The sequence below is a fragment of the Tursiops truncatus genome, chromosome 11, assembly GCF_011762595.2.
Source record: "Tursiops truncatus isolate mTurTru1 chromosome 11, mTurTru1.mat.Y, whole genome shotgun sequence".
Taxonomy (NCBI): Eukaryota; Metazoa; Chordata; class Mammalia; order Artiodactyla; family Delphinidae; genus Tursiops; species Tursiops truncatus.
The window spans coordinates 75016037-75032943 of NC_047044.1; positions in this window are offsets into that span (position 1 = coordinate 75016037).

Here is a 16907-nt window from a genome sequence, read left to right on the forward strand (position 1 = left end):
TGTCCCCCACCCAGACAGGAGGAGGTTAAAGCAGCAGCTGATTAGGGCACTGTTGCTTACTCAGGCTAAGTGAGAGAGGGGTATGGTAGTCATAATTGGAAAGCAGGGTTAGCCTGCAGCAGCGGAGGCCAGCATGACATTGCAACAGCCTGAGGATTTCCATGTGTTCTCCTGGGGAATTTGTCCTTGGATGTTGGGACTCTGCCAGTGGTGTGCTACACAGGCTCTTGGGAGGGTGTGGATAGTGACCTGCTCTTGCACACAGGATTCTTGGTGGCAGCAGCAGCAGTGTTAGTGGTTCAGGCCTGTCTCTGAAGTCTAAGCTGATAGCTGTGGCTCATGACCATCTCTGGAACTTGCTTAGGCAGTGCTCTGCCTTCTGTGGGCACACAGGAAAGGAATCCCTTCTCCTCACACAGCCTGAAACTATGGTCTCTTACCTCTTTAGCAGGTCAAGAGCTTTTCCCAGACTGCCTTCCAGCTAGCTGTGACACACTAGCCCCCTTCAGGCTGTCTTCACGCAGCCAGTGCCAGTCCTCTCCCTGGGGTTTGACCTCCGAAGCCTGAGCCTCAGCTCCCATCCACCACCCACCCCAGTGGGTGAGCAGACAAGCATCTCAGGTTGGTGAGTTCTGGTCAGCACTGATCTTTGTGCAGGAATCTCTCCACTTTGCTCTCTACAGCCCTGTTGCTGCACTCTCCTCTGTGGCTCTAAAGCTTTCTCTCTGCCCTCCCCTCATTCCCCACCAGTGAAGGGGCTTCCTAGTGTGTGAAAACATTTCCTCCTTCACAGCTCCCTCCCAGAGATTCAGGTCCCATCCCTATTATTTTGTCTCTGTTTTTTCTTTTATTTTTTGCCCTACCCAGGTACGTGGGGAGTTTCTTGCCTTTTGGGAAGTCTGAGGTCTTCTGCCAGTGTGCAGTAGGTGTTCTGTAGGAGTTGTTCCACATGTAGATTTATTTTTGATGTATTTGTGGGGAAGAAGATGAGCTCCACATCTTCCTCCTCAACCATCTTGAAGGTCTCCTGTGTCTTTTATTCTTGACAGGAATTCCCTTGTGATGCATGCACCACTCTATATTGTTTTATCTGATGAATTTCAATTGGCATCACTTTGTACTCTAGTTAGTGTTTCGTACATTGTTCCATGTTTGACTATGAAAGAGCAGCAAAATTAAATTAAAGAATATGAAATCAAGGAAATAAAGTAATCCTAGACATTAAGATTGTACCATCTACTAAGTAACAATCTGTTTCCTTACAGTATTGGTTCTGACTATATAAACTTACATTGCAAAAAGACAATGAATACAGGTCTAGTATGAACAAAATTCCATGCATGGGGGTTAAGGAAATCCTGAAAATTATGATGTAATGAACAGTTCCTTTTTAGTCATTACCTAATTACTATTTTTTCATATAGAGAGACACTAAAGCTCCTGTTATATTAACATAAAAATTTAGCTGTTTTTTTTCTCATGAAATCACAGATCTTTGAATTATAAGGCATTATCTAGTTTAATATGAAACATTTAAATGTTGGCATCCCATCATACTGCCTAAAATTTGGCATTATGTATTACAGCATTCCATAACAGAGGTCTGCCTGATTTTAAATCCTTTTTTTTGTAAAATTCACCATTCCAGATTATTTGATTGAGGTATTAATACTTCCAGATTATACTCTTTGAGATAGGGCATACTAAAAAGAAATAGCTTCACTACTTCTAAATATTTAGCAACAGATCATAAACTATATTTGAACTAGTTAGCAAATTAGACAATCAAGCACTGGCTCAGAACTGAATAAAGATATGCTTAAAACATACAAACAAACAAACAAATATCAACTTGACCCCCAAAACAAACAAATCAAATGATGTCTTCCTTGCTACCCATCTCTTCTAACTCATAACACAATAAAATATCACATATGTAGGTGGTGGGTAGGGAAGAAAGATAACAGCTTGAAAAATCATTATATTTTTCCTAATTTATTTTTTATTTTTTAAATCAATATATTTTTAAAACTTAAATCTAAAATTATATTAAAAGTAAATATATTATGACCAACTGGAGTGTATCCCAGAAACACAAGGTAGATTACTATTCAAAATTCATTGATATAATTCACCACAATAATAGACTAAAAAGAAAAAAAAAGAACATATAATTAAGTGAAGAATCCAAATTCCATTTCGGCAAAATCTAAACTCCATTTCTGATAAAAACTCTCAGTAAACTTGGAATAGAAGTAAACATCTTATACTTGATGAGGATGTCTGCTCTTGTCACTTTTATTTAACCTTATACTGAATATTATAACCAGTGAACTAAAGTAATAAAATGAGGTAAAAAACATCAAGACTGAAAAGTAAGGAATAAAACTATTTGTTCCAGATATGATTATGTATTGTAGAAAGTCTTTCAGAATCTACAAAAGCTACTAAGGCTAAGTGGTGAGTTTGGTATGTTTACAAGTCAATATAGTAGGGGGAAAATTGGTACTTCTATGTACCTACAATGAAGAATTGGAATTTGCAACTAACAAAATAAGATCTCCAATATCATAAAATACATGAAATTTTTAGCTACAAATTTGATGAAAAATGTAGATGACCTATACACTGACAACTACAAACCATTGCTGAAAGAAATTAAACAAGGGGAAATAAATGGAGAGATATACCACATTCATGGATCAGAGGACTTAATATTGTTAAGACTGTCATTTATCCCTCAATTTTTCTGCAGATTCAGAGGATAATAAATGGAAATCCAGTAGGTTTTTTAAATTAACATACTGATTTCATAATGTGTATGAAAATACAAAGTACCTAGAATAGCTAAAACAACTTTGAGAAACAGAAATAATTTTGAAGGACTTGCACTACCTAATTTAAAAATTATTATTAAACTTCAGTAATACAGATAGCATTGCATTGATGTGAAATTGAGAAATAGATAACTGGAACAGAATAGAAAGTCTAGTAACATGATTTCACATATATGATCAACTGATTTTGAACAAAGTGCAAAGGCAATTAAATGGTAAAGGATAGGCTTTTAAACAAATGATGTTGAAACAATTGAATGTCTATATGTAAAAAAAAAAGAACCTCTATCCATATCAAACACTATATTTAAAAAGTTAATAAAAATGGATCATAGATCTAATGGTAAAATCTAAATCTATAAAACCTCTAGAAGAATATAAAAAAGGAATCTTTGTGACCTCTTATTAGTAAAAGATTTTTTAGCTCTGACAACAAAGTTAAACTATAGAAAAACTGATGAATTGTACTTCATCAAAATTAAACACTTCTCTTCAAAAGATAGAGTCAAGAAATTGAAAATAAAAGCCAAAGATGCAGAGAACATATTTGCAAGTCATATTAATGAAGAACATGTATCTAGTATACATACAAAACACTCAACATGCAATAATAAGAAAACAAACAACCCAATAAAAACAAACAAAAAAGTCAAATTGATTTGAAGCAACACTTCACCAAAGAAAATGTACCGCTAGTAAATGGGCACTTACAAAAATATTCAACATGATTAGTAATTAGGGAAATGGAAATTAAAACCACAATGGGATAACACTACACACCCATTAAAAAGGCTAAAATGAGACATGTTAAGACATTAAAACAGGAGAACAGACTCCTAAAATGGCAAATCCAAGGCAGTAATTTACATGGTAATCAGAGGGATAGAAGAAATTGTGTGTCAAGGATGACAAGGAGAAAAAAGAGACTGGAAGTACATGAGTAGAAGGGAATAAAACTCATTTACCCCAGATGAGACCTTTGATTCATTTGATATTTCTGCTAGGGCTGTCCCAAGATAGATTGACAACAATACTGCTATATATTACTTGATGTAAATCTAAGATATTTTCAGAAAAGCCTTGAAACCTGAAAGGAAATTGTGTGTGTGTGTGTGTGTCTTTCTGTTTAATTGACAACTTCTACCTTAACATATCTACCCATTGGTACAGAAACAATTTTGTGGAAACTTGGCATTTTCCTTTATGTTAAACAGATTCTGATATAGTATGTAAACTGATAAACCAGAGCTTGGCATCAGAATTGTTTTGTGTGTCCTATACGATTACTAAACTTTACCCCAGCATATAACTTGCATAGAAACTACTCAAATTTTAATACATACTTGTAATTTATACCCTGCTGATTTACAAAATGAAGCAGAGGAAACTCAATCTAAAAAATATCATTTTAATTGAATTAACTAGAAAGAAGAGAATGAAGAAAACATATACTAAATAGATTGAATTATTGAATATAAAATGTATCTGTTTCCTGACACTCAAAATGACAAATAAGATATTTTTATTCTTAGCATATAATGAAAGTAAACATCAGATTTAGAAAAGAGAATATTTTATTAATACAAATTTCTAAAAGCTCATCACATGTGACACAACTTTTTATAAGTAACATTGAAACTGTTGATATCTATTTTCAGCAATGGGATATAGTTTCTAAATTGTGTCTCTTTTAAGGCCCGCAAACCTAATTATATCATGTATTCTTCCAAAAGCATTTTGTTAAGCTCATGGTAAACACAGACTCTCTTGCTTCTTATTGGTGAAAGACCTCGTGAAATGGTTAGGACAATCACATGCTTTGACTTTCCCAGACAGTTCCAATTCTGCCTGTTGCCTTAGCTTACTGATTAATAGCAACCTTTCACTTTCAAGAGGTGTCAGACAGGATGATAAATTATATGGTCACCCTTATAAATAGCTTACTTGTAAGATTTGGTGGCAAATGTCATCAGACACCAAAGAATCATAACTCCATAGTCCTTAGAATTGTTAAATATTAGGCCTTTTTAAAAACTGAGTTTATTTTCTCTTAATTGATAACAGTCAAGTACAGGAAAACACAGAAATGTCATGTGAAAAAATACTGGAAAATCCAAAGGGTAATGATATGAATTATGGCTAAAGTTTTCCATGTGGAAAATTCATTCATAAGAACTTTGAGGATAAATATGCATTTCTTCACATATGTCAAGAATATCATTTCATTGACTCATTTTGAGTTTTATATTTTAGTGGCTAAGAAGATTTTAAGTCAGAGCCACAGTGACAAAGAGGTAATTGGTGCCTTGGCACAGGATAGGAAGTTCACATAGCACAACAGGAAGGCTGTTGGCAACAGAAGACAGCAGGAGCTGTAGAAATCTCACATCAATCAAAATATATGAGGTCAGCAAACAGTTGAATGGTGTTTGTTGACCTAACCTTTTATGTTGGTGTGTGTAAGTAAAAAAACAAAAATACTGGTTTCTTTTCTGAAACTTCAGTTGTGTAATATGTACAAATTTCACTTTTCCACAGATGCAGTCTACCTGCATATTAGGGTATGACTTTAAAAGGATACTTTGATTTCCTGTTCTAAGACATATAAATGGACAAGTATTGAAGTGTTTCCCTATGCATGACCTACGTTCTGATGCAGTACCAGCGTTCAGGCTATGGAGGGTCACTACTGGTGGGATGGGCCACAGAAGATCGAGATAGAGAGCTGGTACTGAAGTCCAGAGACAAATATGATTTGAAGTTCTAAGGGAAAAGTGTGCCCAAGAGAGGAAAAAAATAAGTAAGAACTAAAATCACTGTGTAAATGAGTCAAACATGATTAAGAGTAAAAATAAGAGCAATTCATGGGCATTAAAGTTCAATTTTTGTATAACGGGGGGAATCTCTCATGATTCCAAAATGCTGAGTAAGGCCATATTTTTAAGGCAACAAAGGCCTCATTTTCAAAAATTGTTTTCTCATCAAAATGAGACTTACTAAGCACCCAAGTGTCTTAATTAAACTATATGTGATCATTCTTATTCTGTTTAATAAGGAAAATGAACTGTTTTGTTTTTCTTCCTTTGCTACATTACACATGTAAAAGGCTTTGTCCACCTACTGCAATCAGGGCCTATTCTAAACCAGCGTTTGTCATTTATTGAATATGTACTATGTTCCAGGCACTGTTTTAGGCAATGATGATAAATAAAAGCAAAATAGAAAAGGTACATCTATTACAGAACACATGTTATAGAGAAAAATAGAGACAATGAATAGGATAAATAAGTAAAATATATACATGCAAAATAATGATGATCATCAAGAGAAAAAAAAAGGGAAAGGGGTAGGCGCTAACATTTTAGATTGGTTAAGGAAGGCCTCACTAAAAATATGACATGTGAGTAAGGACAGGAAGGAAATAAGGGACAAAGTACTCTGAATATCTGAGAAAAGTGCATTACAGCCTGGGCACAGATGGTGCAAAAGCCTCAGGTGAGAGGTGCTTGAACTATTAGGGGAACATTTGTATTGAAAGCACAAGAATAGGAGAAGGGGGCAGAGAGGTAACTGTGTAAAATGTGTGAGAGATTATGAAGAGATTTGCAAGACAAAGAAATAACTTGGCTTTTACTCTGAGTTAGATAAATAGCAGTTACAGTGTTTTGAACAGAAGAGTGATGTGATATGACACATTTTAATAGGATCTCTCAGCCTGCTCTATTGGTTAGAGTTGGAAGTGAGGGAAAAGTGGAAGCAAAGAAACCATTATAAAAACAAATTAAGAGTTGAGAATGTCTTGGGCCAGGATGGTAGCATAGGAGATGGTAAGAAGTGATCAAAGTCTAGATATGTTTTAAAGCATAGCTGTATTTGCAGATGTGAATGAATGTGAGAGAAATAGAGGAGTCAGCATATATCCATGTTTTCTGGACTGAAATCAATTAATAAGGATTGGGAAGATTATAGACAGGGAAAATTTGGAAGGAACTCAGTTTAGTACATATTAAGTTTGACATATCCGTTAACTATCATAATAATCTCTGTCAGTTTCAGAGCTAGAGAGGCTAGAAAAGTCTTACTTCATCTACATCAGACCTCAGCTGTTGTCTCTCAAGCAAGATGCATACTTTGCATGGTCCACATCTGACTATTCTGTGTCGATATAATTGTCCAAGATACCCATAAGCCATAGTGGGAGTATGTTTGGGAAGCTCCTGAATTTGTGCTGGAAGCAAGAATGTGTTGGGGTGGAGGAATAACTGGAATAATGGTTGGTGGTACTGTGTTCTATAGTCCCCTGTAAAAGTGTGATTCTTATTTGGCAACATAATATAATAAATCATCACTACCTAGTTAGTATTTTCAAATTAATTAATTTGTTTATTACACTTCCCAATCTGTACTAGAATGCAAGCTCTCAGAAAGCATAGTCCTTATCCATCTTGTATCAAGTTGCTTGAATAAATGAATCAATGATGTGCTCACATAATTCAATTGTCTTGACATTTACTAGGAATCTGTTCTGTAGTTTAGCGAATTACTATTTTACATAAAGCTGTCATTTATTGCCAAAGAAAAGAATGAATTGCCAAGTTTTAAAGGATGTAAAGTATATTATATATTTATGTAAATTTTTCAAAATTAATTTTTTCTTAAAATACCTAGCACACGTGTAAGGCTGAAATTATTTAGTTTTATTTATTAAATATATTTTTGTCAGTAAGATTTGTTTTAAAAATGTTAAATTTAACTGGATGAAAGAACAACACTAGAATTTTTAGAAGGAGGGGAAGGTAGAGGTAAAGGAAGAATGTAAAAGAGAGGAAGGGGAAAACAAGAGAGGACAGAAATAAGCAAGAGTTGTGAAGGAAGGAGAGATATGCAGTAAGACCTAGTTCCATTTCTCTAAGTGTTCTGTGACCCACCAGGTAGCAAGAAGGCACAGAGCACAAGTCAACTGGGAGCAAAGTTCAAATTATATTTTTCTCTTGTGTTGGCCTGGGACCAGAGTAGAAAAGACGATGTGAAAAGTTGAGTAGTTATGCAGTATTGAATTTGTTTTAAAATTTATTAATTTATTTCCAAATAAGAGGTTTATGAAGACTTTTGTCAATTTGTCTTCATTTTCCCCTAAAGCAAACCAAAAAATAAAATAATTCCATTCACCACAAAAAAAGAGATGATTATAATACCAACCAATGGGAAAATGATTCTGAGGTGGGTAATTGTATTGTAGTGATCTACCAAAGCTGAAGAAAATCATAACATTTGAGTTAGAAATTAAAAAATAAAAAACATTAAACATCCAGATTGCTAAAATTTTACTTCCAGGACAATTATTTGAACCAAAACTTAATAAAAGAAATTTGTTTAATTTCTCCAGGTATTAATCTAAATATGTTTAAATATTTTTCCATATTTTCATTTAAATTGCCTTGAATAAAAAATTTTAGAGGCAGATAATGGAAATGTATTATTGGTAGAATATTACTTTTCTCTAGTGTAATTAAGCTATAAAACCTGTTTTGTCTAGTGGAAAATCAAATTGTTTTAAATATTTAAAACATCATGTTTTCATTTATGTTATCAAGAAAAAAAATTAAGAGTAAGTGTCTAAATTTACTTTACTTGTAAACAAAAGTGGATCCAAAAACTGAGATTTACTCAGTTATTTTCTGCTAACAGCTATGAACAGCTAATCTCAATAGTGGTCTCTAATCTTTTTTTTCCTTTTTGTCACCACTTCCTTCCTACTCTGTCCTAGTCACTGATCTCCTTCCCATACTACAAACTCCAGCCCACTCCTACTCTCTTCACTTTCAGCAGATGATTTTACTCCATGCTTACCTGAGGAAATAAATACCATAACACTCCTTCAAATTCCCACCCCACTTTGACACTTCCAAATAGTCTTCAGGTGCCTGCTTACATGACCCTTCCTGTGTTCTTCACCCTATCCCCCACCTCCTGACTGTTTCCCACCTCTATCACAAAGATTTTTCTTCATCAATTACGCTTTCCTTCTTCTGCATCTTTAATCTTTTTTTTATTGCAAGTTCTTAAACTCCATTTACAAAAAGGTTCAAGTCCTCACAGTCCTTAAATACCATTCCATTAATCTTTCCTTTTCTGGCTCTGACCCCATTTCTCTCCATTCATTTTTAGACAATATTTTTCGAAAGATAAATTCTGCTTAGATTTTTAAACTGTCCCTCATTTCTAAATCTTACTACACATGTGTTTTCTACTCTCATCATGCTACTGAAATTTTTCATTTTGTCACACTTGCCTGCCATCCTAATTTCCAACTGCTGTTTATAACAGCCTTTCTTCATCACACAGCCGATTTCATTTCTCTGTAATATCTAATACTTTTGGTCATGTCTTCTGAAATTTTATTTCCTTACCTTCTGTGACACTGTTCTCTTCTAACTTTTCTTCTTTTTTTTTCCACCTTCAACTTATTGGCTTTATTTTTTAAATTTTTTATTTATTTATTTTTTCTTCTTATTTCTGTCTACTCTTTTTCAATCTCTTCAACTCTCTACATACTAAATACTTACATTGTCCTTTCTATATAGAATATGTATTTTCCCAGAGTTCTCTGGGTGAAATCCTATACTCAAGTTTCGAAGTCAACTCATTTAAAAATATTGTGGCACCATCCCCCTCTTGACAGTGTATTACTCACATTCTGATCTGTGCTCCCATCATATCTCTACTGAATTAAAAATAAAAAATGGAAAAAGTCACATCAACTAAGGAGTTTTTAGCAGAGGGCAAATAAGATTTTTTAAAAGCTCAGTCTGTGGGCTTCCCTGGTGGTGCAATCGTTGAGAGTCTGCCTGCTGATGCAGAGGACATGGGTTTGTGCCCTGGTCCAGGAAGATCCAACATGCCGTGGAGCGGCTGGGCCCATGAGCCATGGCCACTGAGCCTGCGCGTCTGGAGCCTGTGTTCCGCAACGGGAGAGGCCACAACAGTGAGAGGCCTGCGTACTCCAAAAAAAAAAAAAAAAAAAAAAAAAAGCACACTCTGTTACCATATAACTATGTCATATAACTAAATAGTTAATAAAATGTACAGTAGTCTTAAAGCCACTTCTGAACAAAAGAAAACAAAAGAAATATCCAATTTAAGAAAATTCTAAAATCATAAGGGGAAGAACAGAGTGAAAATTAAATTAAATTAAAATCTGATGGCAAATATTATTTAAAAAACTAAGATTAAGGCTAAGCATTGGTCTCAGGATTGGGCCCTGAACACAAGAACTTAAAATTACAAAATTAAGACATGTTAAATAATTAAATCACACGTCAAAATTAGCAGGAGGAAGTTAAAGAAGTACTTAAAGGGAAATGTTTAGCCTTTAATACTTACATTAGAAAAATTGAAAAGAAATGAGCTACCACCTAACTGAAAAACTTAGTAAATGACAACAGAATATATCTAAAGAAATTAGAGGAAAGTAGGTAATAAGGATAAGAGCAAATCCACTGAAATAGAAAAACATTTAAAAGAAAACATAAGTACCTCCAAAAGTTTACTCTTGGAAAATGTTAATAAATCTCTAACAAAACTAATCCAGAAAAAAAAAGAGAGAATGTACAAATAAAAGAGAGAAATAATAAATTGTGGTGAATTTTGAAAAGAGAATATAACATATTTGAAATTTCATTTATGACAACATATTTGAAATCAGATTAAATAGATACTTTAAAAAAAGTTTTAAAAACTATCTCAAGAAGAAACAGAAAAACAAAAGTCTTAAACAATTAAAGATAACATATCAGACCAAAAATTAAAACCCACAAAGAAAATACTAAGTGCAAATGTTTTTAATAAGTGATTTCTACTTATTAAAACCTGGATCATTGGTTTTAATAAAAAAATTGGATCATTCAAACCTTATACATACTCTTCCAGAAAAACAGAGGGAGTAAAACAAACCAATTAATTCAATACATAGACATCGAAATCATAACAGTGTTGTACATAAAAGGAAAAATTATAAATTAATCTCACTTATGAATACAACACACACAATTTTTAGAAAAATAATATTAAAAATCAAATAATTGGTAACTTGAATTTATGCCAGGAATTCATGATTTGCTTTATACAAGAAATATAGAAAGAATCAGTATTTACCTCAATAGCTGTAATAACAATTTTTATTAAATTTCAACAATTATTCATACATTTTAAAAACGAAATTTAAATAAAATTCTCAGAAAACTAAAACTAGATTGAAATGTCTTTACCTTATAAATGTAATATATAACTACAAAAATTACTTTTTATTATGAAACACTGAGAAAAGTTTGACTTTAATCCAGAGAAAAAGCAAGGAAATCTACTGTCATGCCTCTTATTCAGCACTACAGTGTAGTGCCTAATCATTGTAATAAGGCAGAGAAAGGAAACGAAAGTTTTGTGATGAGAAAGAAATAAACAAAAATAAAATTTAGAGATAATAAAATTATTAACTTTTAAAAATCTAAGAATTTTTAAATGAATCTTTTTTTCTTTTTTTTATTGGGGTATAATTGTTTACAATGTTGTGTTAGTTTCTACTGTACAGCAACGTGGAGTTCCCTGTGCTGTACAGCAGGTTCTCATTAGTTATATATTTTATACATATTAGTGTATATATGTTAGTCTCAATCTCCCAATTCCGCCCACACCCCCCTTTCTTCCCTGGGTGTCCATATATTTGATCTCTACATCTGTGTCTCTATTTCCACCTTGCAAACCAGTTAATCTGTACCATTTTTCCAGATTCCACATACATGTGTTAATACACGATATTTGTTTTTCTCTTTCTGACTTACTTCACTCTGTATGACAGTGTCTAGGTACATCCACGTCTCTACAAATGACCAAATTTTGTTCCTTTTTATGGCTGAGCAATACTATATTGTATATATGTACCATATCTTCTTTGTCCATTCATCTGTCAATGGACATTTAGGTTACTTCCATGAACTGGCTATTATAAAAAGTGCTGCAATGAACAGTGGGGTGCAAGTGGCTTTTTGAATTATGGTTTTTTATGGGTATATTTCCAGGAGTGGGATTGCTGGGTCATATGGTAATTCTATTTTTAGTTTTTTAAAGGAATTTCCATACTCTTCTCCATAGTAACTGTATCAATTTACATTCCCACTAACAGTGCAAGAGGGTTCCCTTTTCTCCGCACCCTCTCCAGCATTTGTTGTTTGTAGATTTTTTGATGATGGTCATTCTGACCGGTGTGAGGTGATACCTCTTTGTAGTTTGATTTGCATTTCTCTAATGATTAGTGATGTTGAGCATTCTTTCATGTGTTTGTTGGCAATCTGTATATCTTCTTTGCAGAAATGTCTATTTAGGTCTTCTGCCCATTTTTGGATTGAGTTGTTTGTTTTTTTTTTGATATTGAGCTGCATGAGCTGCTTGTAAACTTTGGAGATTAATCCTTTGTCAGTGGCTTCATTTGCAAATATTTTCTCCCATTCTGAGTATTGTCTCTTCATCTTGTTTATGGTTTCCTTTGCTGTGCAAAAGCTTTTCAATTTCATTAGATCCCATTTGTTTATTTTTGGTTTTATTTCCATTACTCTAAGAGGTGGGTCAAAAAAGATCTTGCTGTGATTTATGTTTAAGAGTGTTGTCCTATATTTTCCTGTAAGAGTTTTATAGTGTCTGCTCTTACATTTAGGTCTTTAATCCATTTTGAGTTTATTTTTGTGTATGGTGCTAGGGTTTGTTCTAATTTAATTCTTTTACATGTAGCTGTCCAGTTTTCCCAGCACCATTTATTGAAAAGACTGTATTTTTTCCATTGTATATCCTTGCTTCCTTTGTCATAGATTAGTTGACAATAGGTGTGTGGGTTTATCTTTGGGCTTTCTATCCTGTTCCATTGATCTATATTTCTGTTTTGGTGCCAGCACAATACTGTCTTGATTACTGCTGCTTTGTAGTATACTCTGAAGTCAAGGAGTCTGATTTCTCCAGCTCCAATTTTTTTTTTTCTTCTCAAGATTGCTTTGGCTATTCAGGGCCTTTTTTGTCTCCATACAAATTTTAAGATATTTGGCTCTAGTTCTGTGAAAAATGCCATTGGTAATTTGATAAGGATTACATTGAATCTGTAGATTGCTTTGGGGAATATAATCATTTTCACATTATTCATTCTTCCAATCCAAGAACATGGTATATATCTCCATCTGATTGTGTCATCTTTGATTTCTTTCATCAGTGTCTTATAGTTTTCTGAGTACATGTTTTTACCTCCTTAGGTACGTTTATTCCTAGGTATTTTATTCTTTATTTTGCAATGGTGAATGGCAGTGTTTCCTTAATTTCTCTTTCTAATCTTCCATTGTTAGTGTATAGGGAAGCAAGAGATTCCTGTGCATTAATTTTGTATCCTACAACTTTACCAAACTCATTGATTAGCTCTCATAGTTTTCTGGTGACATCTTTAGGATTTTCTATGTATAGTATCATGCCGCCTGCAAACAGTGACAGTTTTACGTATTCATTTCCAATTTTTATTCCTTCTATTTCTTTTTTTTTAACATCTTTATTGGGGTATAATTGCTTTACAATGGTGGGTTAGTTTCTGCTTTATAACAAAGTGAATCAGTTATACATATACATATGTTCCCGTATCTTTCCCCTCTTGCGTTCCCTCCCACCCACCCTCCCGATCCCACCCCTCCAGGCGGTAACAAAGCACCGAGCTGATATCCCTATGCTATGCGGCTGCTTCCAATTAGCTATCTACCTTACGTTTGGTAGTGTATATATGTCCACGCCTCTCTCTCGCTTTGTCACAGCTCATCCTTCTGCTCTCCATATCCTCAAGTCCATTCTCTAGTAGGTCTGTGTCTTTATTCCTGTCTTACCCCTAGGATCTTCATGACATTCTTTTTTCATTAAATTCCATATATATGTGTTAGCATACGGTATTTGTCTTTCTCTTTCTGACTTACTTCACTCCGTATGACAGACTCTAGGTCTATCCACCTCATTACAAATTGCTCAATTTCGTTTCTTTTTATGGCTGAGTAATATTCCATTGTATATATGTGCCACATCTTCTTTATCCATTTATCCGATGATGGGCACTTAGGTTGTTTCCATCTCCAGGCTATTGTAAATAGAGCTGCAATGAACATTTTGGTAAATGATTCTTTCGAATTATGGTTTTCTCAGGGTATATGCCCAGTAGTGGGATTGCTGGGTCATATGGTAGTTCTATTTGTAGTTTTTAAGGAACCTCCATACTGTTCTCCATAGTGGCTGTACAAATTCATATTCCCACCAGCAATGCAAGAGTGTTTCCTTTTCTCCACACCCTCTCCAGCATTTATTGTTTCTACATTTTTTGATAATGGCCATTCTGACTGGTGTGAGATGATACCTCATTGTAGTTCTGATTTACATTTCTCTAATGATTAATGGTGCTGAGCATTCTTTCATGTGTTTGTTGGCAGTCTGTATATCTTCTTTGGAGAAATGTCTATTTAGGTCTTCTGCCCATTTTTGGATTGGGTTGTTTGCTTTTTTGTTATTGAGCTGCTTGTAAATTTTGAAAATTAATCCTTTGTCAGTTGCTTCATTTGCAAATATTTTCTCCCATTCTGAGGGTTGCCTTTTGGTCCTGTTTATGGTTTCCTTTGCTGTGCAAAAGCTTTGAAGTTTCATTAGGTCCCATTTGTTTATTTTTGTTTTTATTTCTATTTCTCTAGGAGATGGGTCAAAAGGATCTTGCTGTGATCTATGTCATAGAGTGTTCTGCCTATGTTTTCCTCTAAGGGTTTGATAGTTTCTGACCTTACATTTACGTCTTTAATCCATTTTGAGCTTATTTTTGTGTATGGTGTTAGGGAGTGATCTAATCTCATACTTTAACATGTACCTGTCCAGTTTTCCCAGCACCACTTATTGAAGAGGCTGTCCATTATCCACTGTATATTCTAACCTCCTTTATCAAACATAAGGTGACCATATGTGCATGTGTTTATCTCTAGGCTTTCTATCCTGTTCCATTTATCTATCTTCCTGTTCTTGTGCTAGTACCATATTGTGTTGATTACTGTAGCTTTGTAGTATAGTCTGAAGTCAGGGAGCCTGATTCCTCCAGCTCCTTTTTTCGTTCTCAAGATTGCTTTGGCTATTCGGGGTCCTTTGTGTTTCCATACAAATTGTGAAATTTTTTGTTCTAGTTCTGTGAAAAATGCCAGTGGTAGTTTGATAGGGATTGCATTGAATGTAGATTGCTTTGGGTAGTAGAGTCATTTTCACAATGTTGATTTTTCCAATCCAAGAACATGGTATATCTCTCCATCTATTTGTATCACCTTTAATTTCTTTCATCAGTGTCTTATAATTTTCTGCATACAGGTCTTTTGTCTCCTTAGGTAGGTTTATTCCTAGATATTTTATTCTTTTTGTAGCAATGGTAAATGGGAGTGTTTTCTTGATTTCACTTTCAGATTTTTCATCATTAATGTATAGGAATGCCAGAGATTTCTGTGCATTAATTTTGTATCCTGCTACTTTAACAAATTCATTGATTAGCTCTAGTAGTTTTATGGTAGCATCTTTAGGATTCTCTATGTATAGTATCATGTCATCTGCAAAGAGTGACAACTTTACTTCTTCTTTTCTGATGTGGATTCCTTTTATTTCCTTTTCTTCTCTGATTGCTGTGGCTAAAACTTCCAAAACTATATTGAATAAGGGTGGTGAGAGTGGGCAATCTTGTCTTATTCCTGATCTTAGTGGAAATGCTTTCAGTTTTTCACCATCGAGGATGATGTTGGTTGTGGGTTTGTCATATATGGCCTTTAATATGTCGAGGAACGTTCCCTCTATGCCTACTTTCTGCAGGGTTTTTTATCATAAATGGGTGATGGATTTTCTCAAAAGATTTCTCTGCATCTATTGAGATGATCATATGGTTTTTCTCCTTTAATTTCTTAATATGGTTTATCACATTGATTGATTTGCGTATATTGAAGAATCCTTGCATTCCTGGAATAAACTCCATTTGATCATGGTGTATGATCCTTTTAATGTGTTGTTGGATTCTGTTTGCTAGTATTTTGTTGAGGATATTTGCATCTATGTTCATCAGTGATATTGGACTGTAGTTTTCTTTCTTTGTGACATCCTTGTCTGCTTTTGGTATGAAGGTGATGGTGGCCTCATAGAATGAACTTGGGAGTGTTCCTCCCTCTGCTATATTTTGGAACAGTTTGAGAAGGATAGGTGTTAGCTCTTCTCTAAATGTTTGATGGAATTCGCCTGTGAAGGCATCTCTTCCTGAGCTTTTGTTTGTTGGAAGATTTTTAATCACAGTTTCAATTTCAGTGCTTGTGATTGGTCTGTTCATATTTTCTATTTCTTCCTGATTCAGTCTTGGCAGGTTGTGCATTTCTAAGAATTTGTCCATTTCTTCCAGTTTGTCCATTTTATTGGCATAGAGTTGGTTGTAGTAATCTCTCATGATCTTTTGTATTTCTGCAGTGTCAGTTGTTACTTCTCCTTTTTCATTTCTAATTCTATTAATTTGTGTCTTCTCCCTTTTTTTCCTCATGAGTCTGGCTAATGCTTTACCTATTTTGTTTATCTTCTCAAATAACCAGCTTTTAGTTTTATTGATCTTTGTTATCGTTTCATTCATTTCTTTTTCATTTATTTCTGATCAGATTTTTATGAATTATTTCCTTCTGCTAACTGTGGTTTTTTTGTTCTTCTTTCTCTAATTGCTTTAGGTACAAGGTTAGGCTGTTTATTCGAGATGTTTCCTGTTTCTTAAGGTGGACTGGTATTGCTATAAACTTCCCTGTTAGAACTGCTTCTGCTGCACCCCATAGGTTTTGAGTCGTCGTGTCTCCATTGTCATTTGTTTCTAGGTATTTTTTGATATCCTCTTTGATTTCTTCAGTGATCACTTCGTTATTAAGTAGTGTATTGTTTAGCCTCCATGTGTTTGTATTTTTACAGATCTTTTCCTGTAATTGATATCTAGTCTCATAGAATTGTGATCGGAAAAGATACTTGATA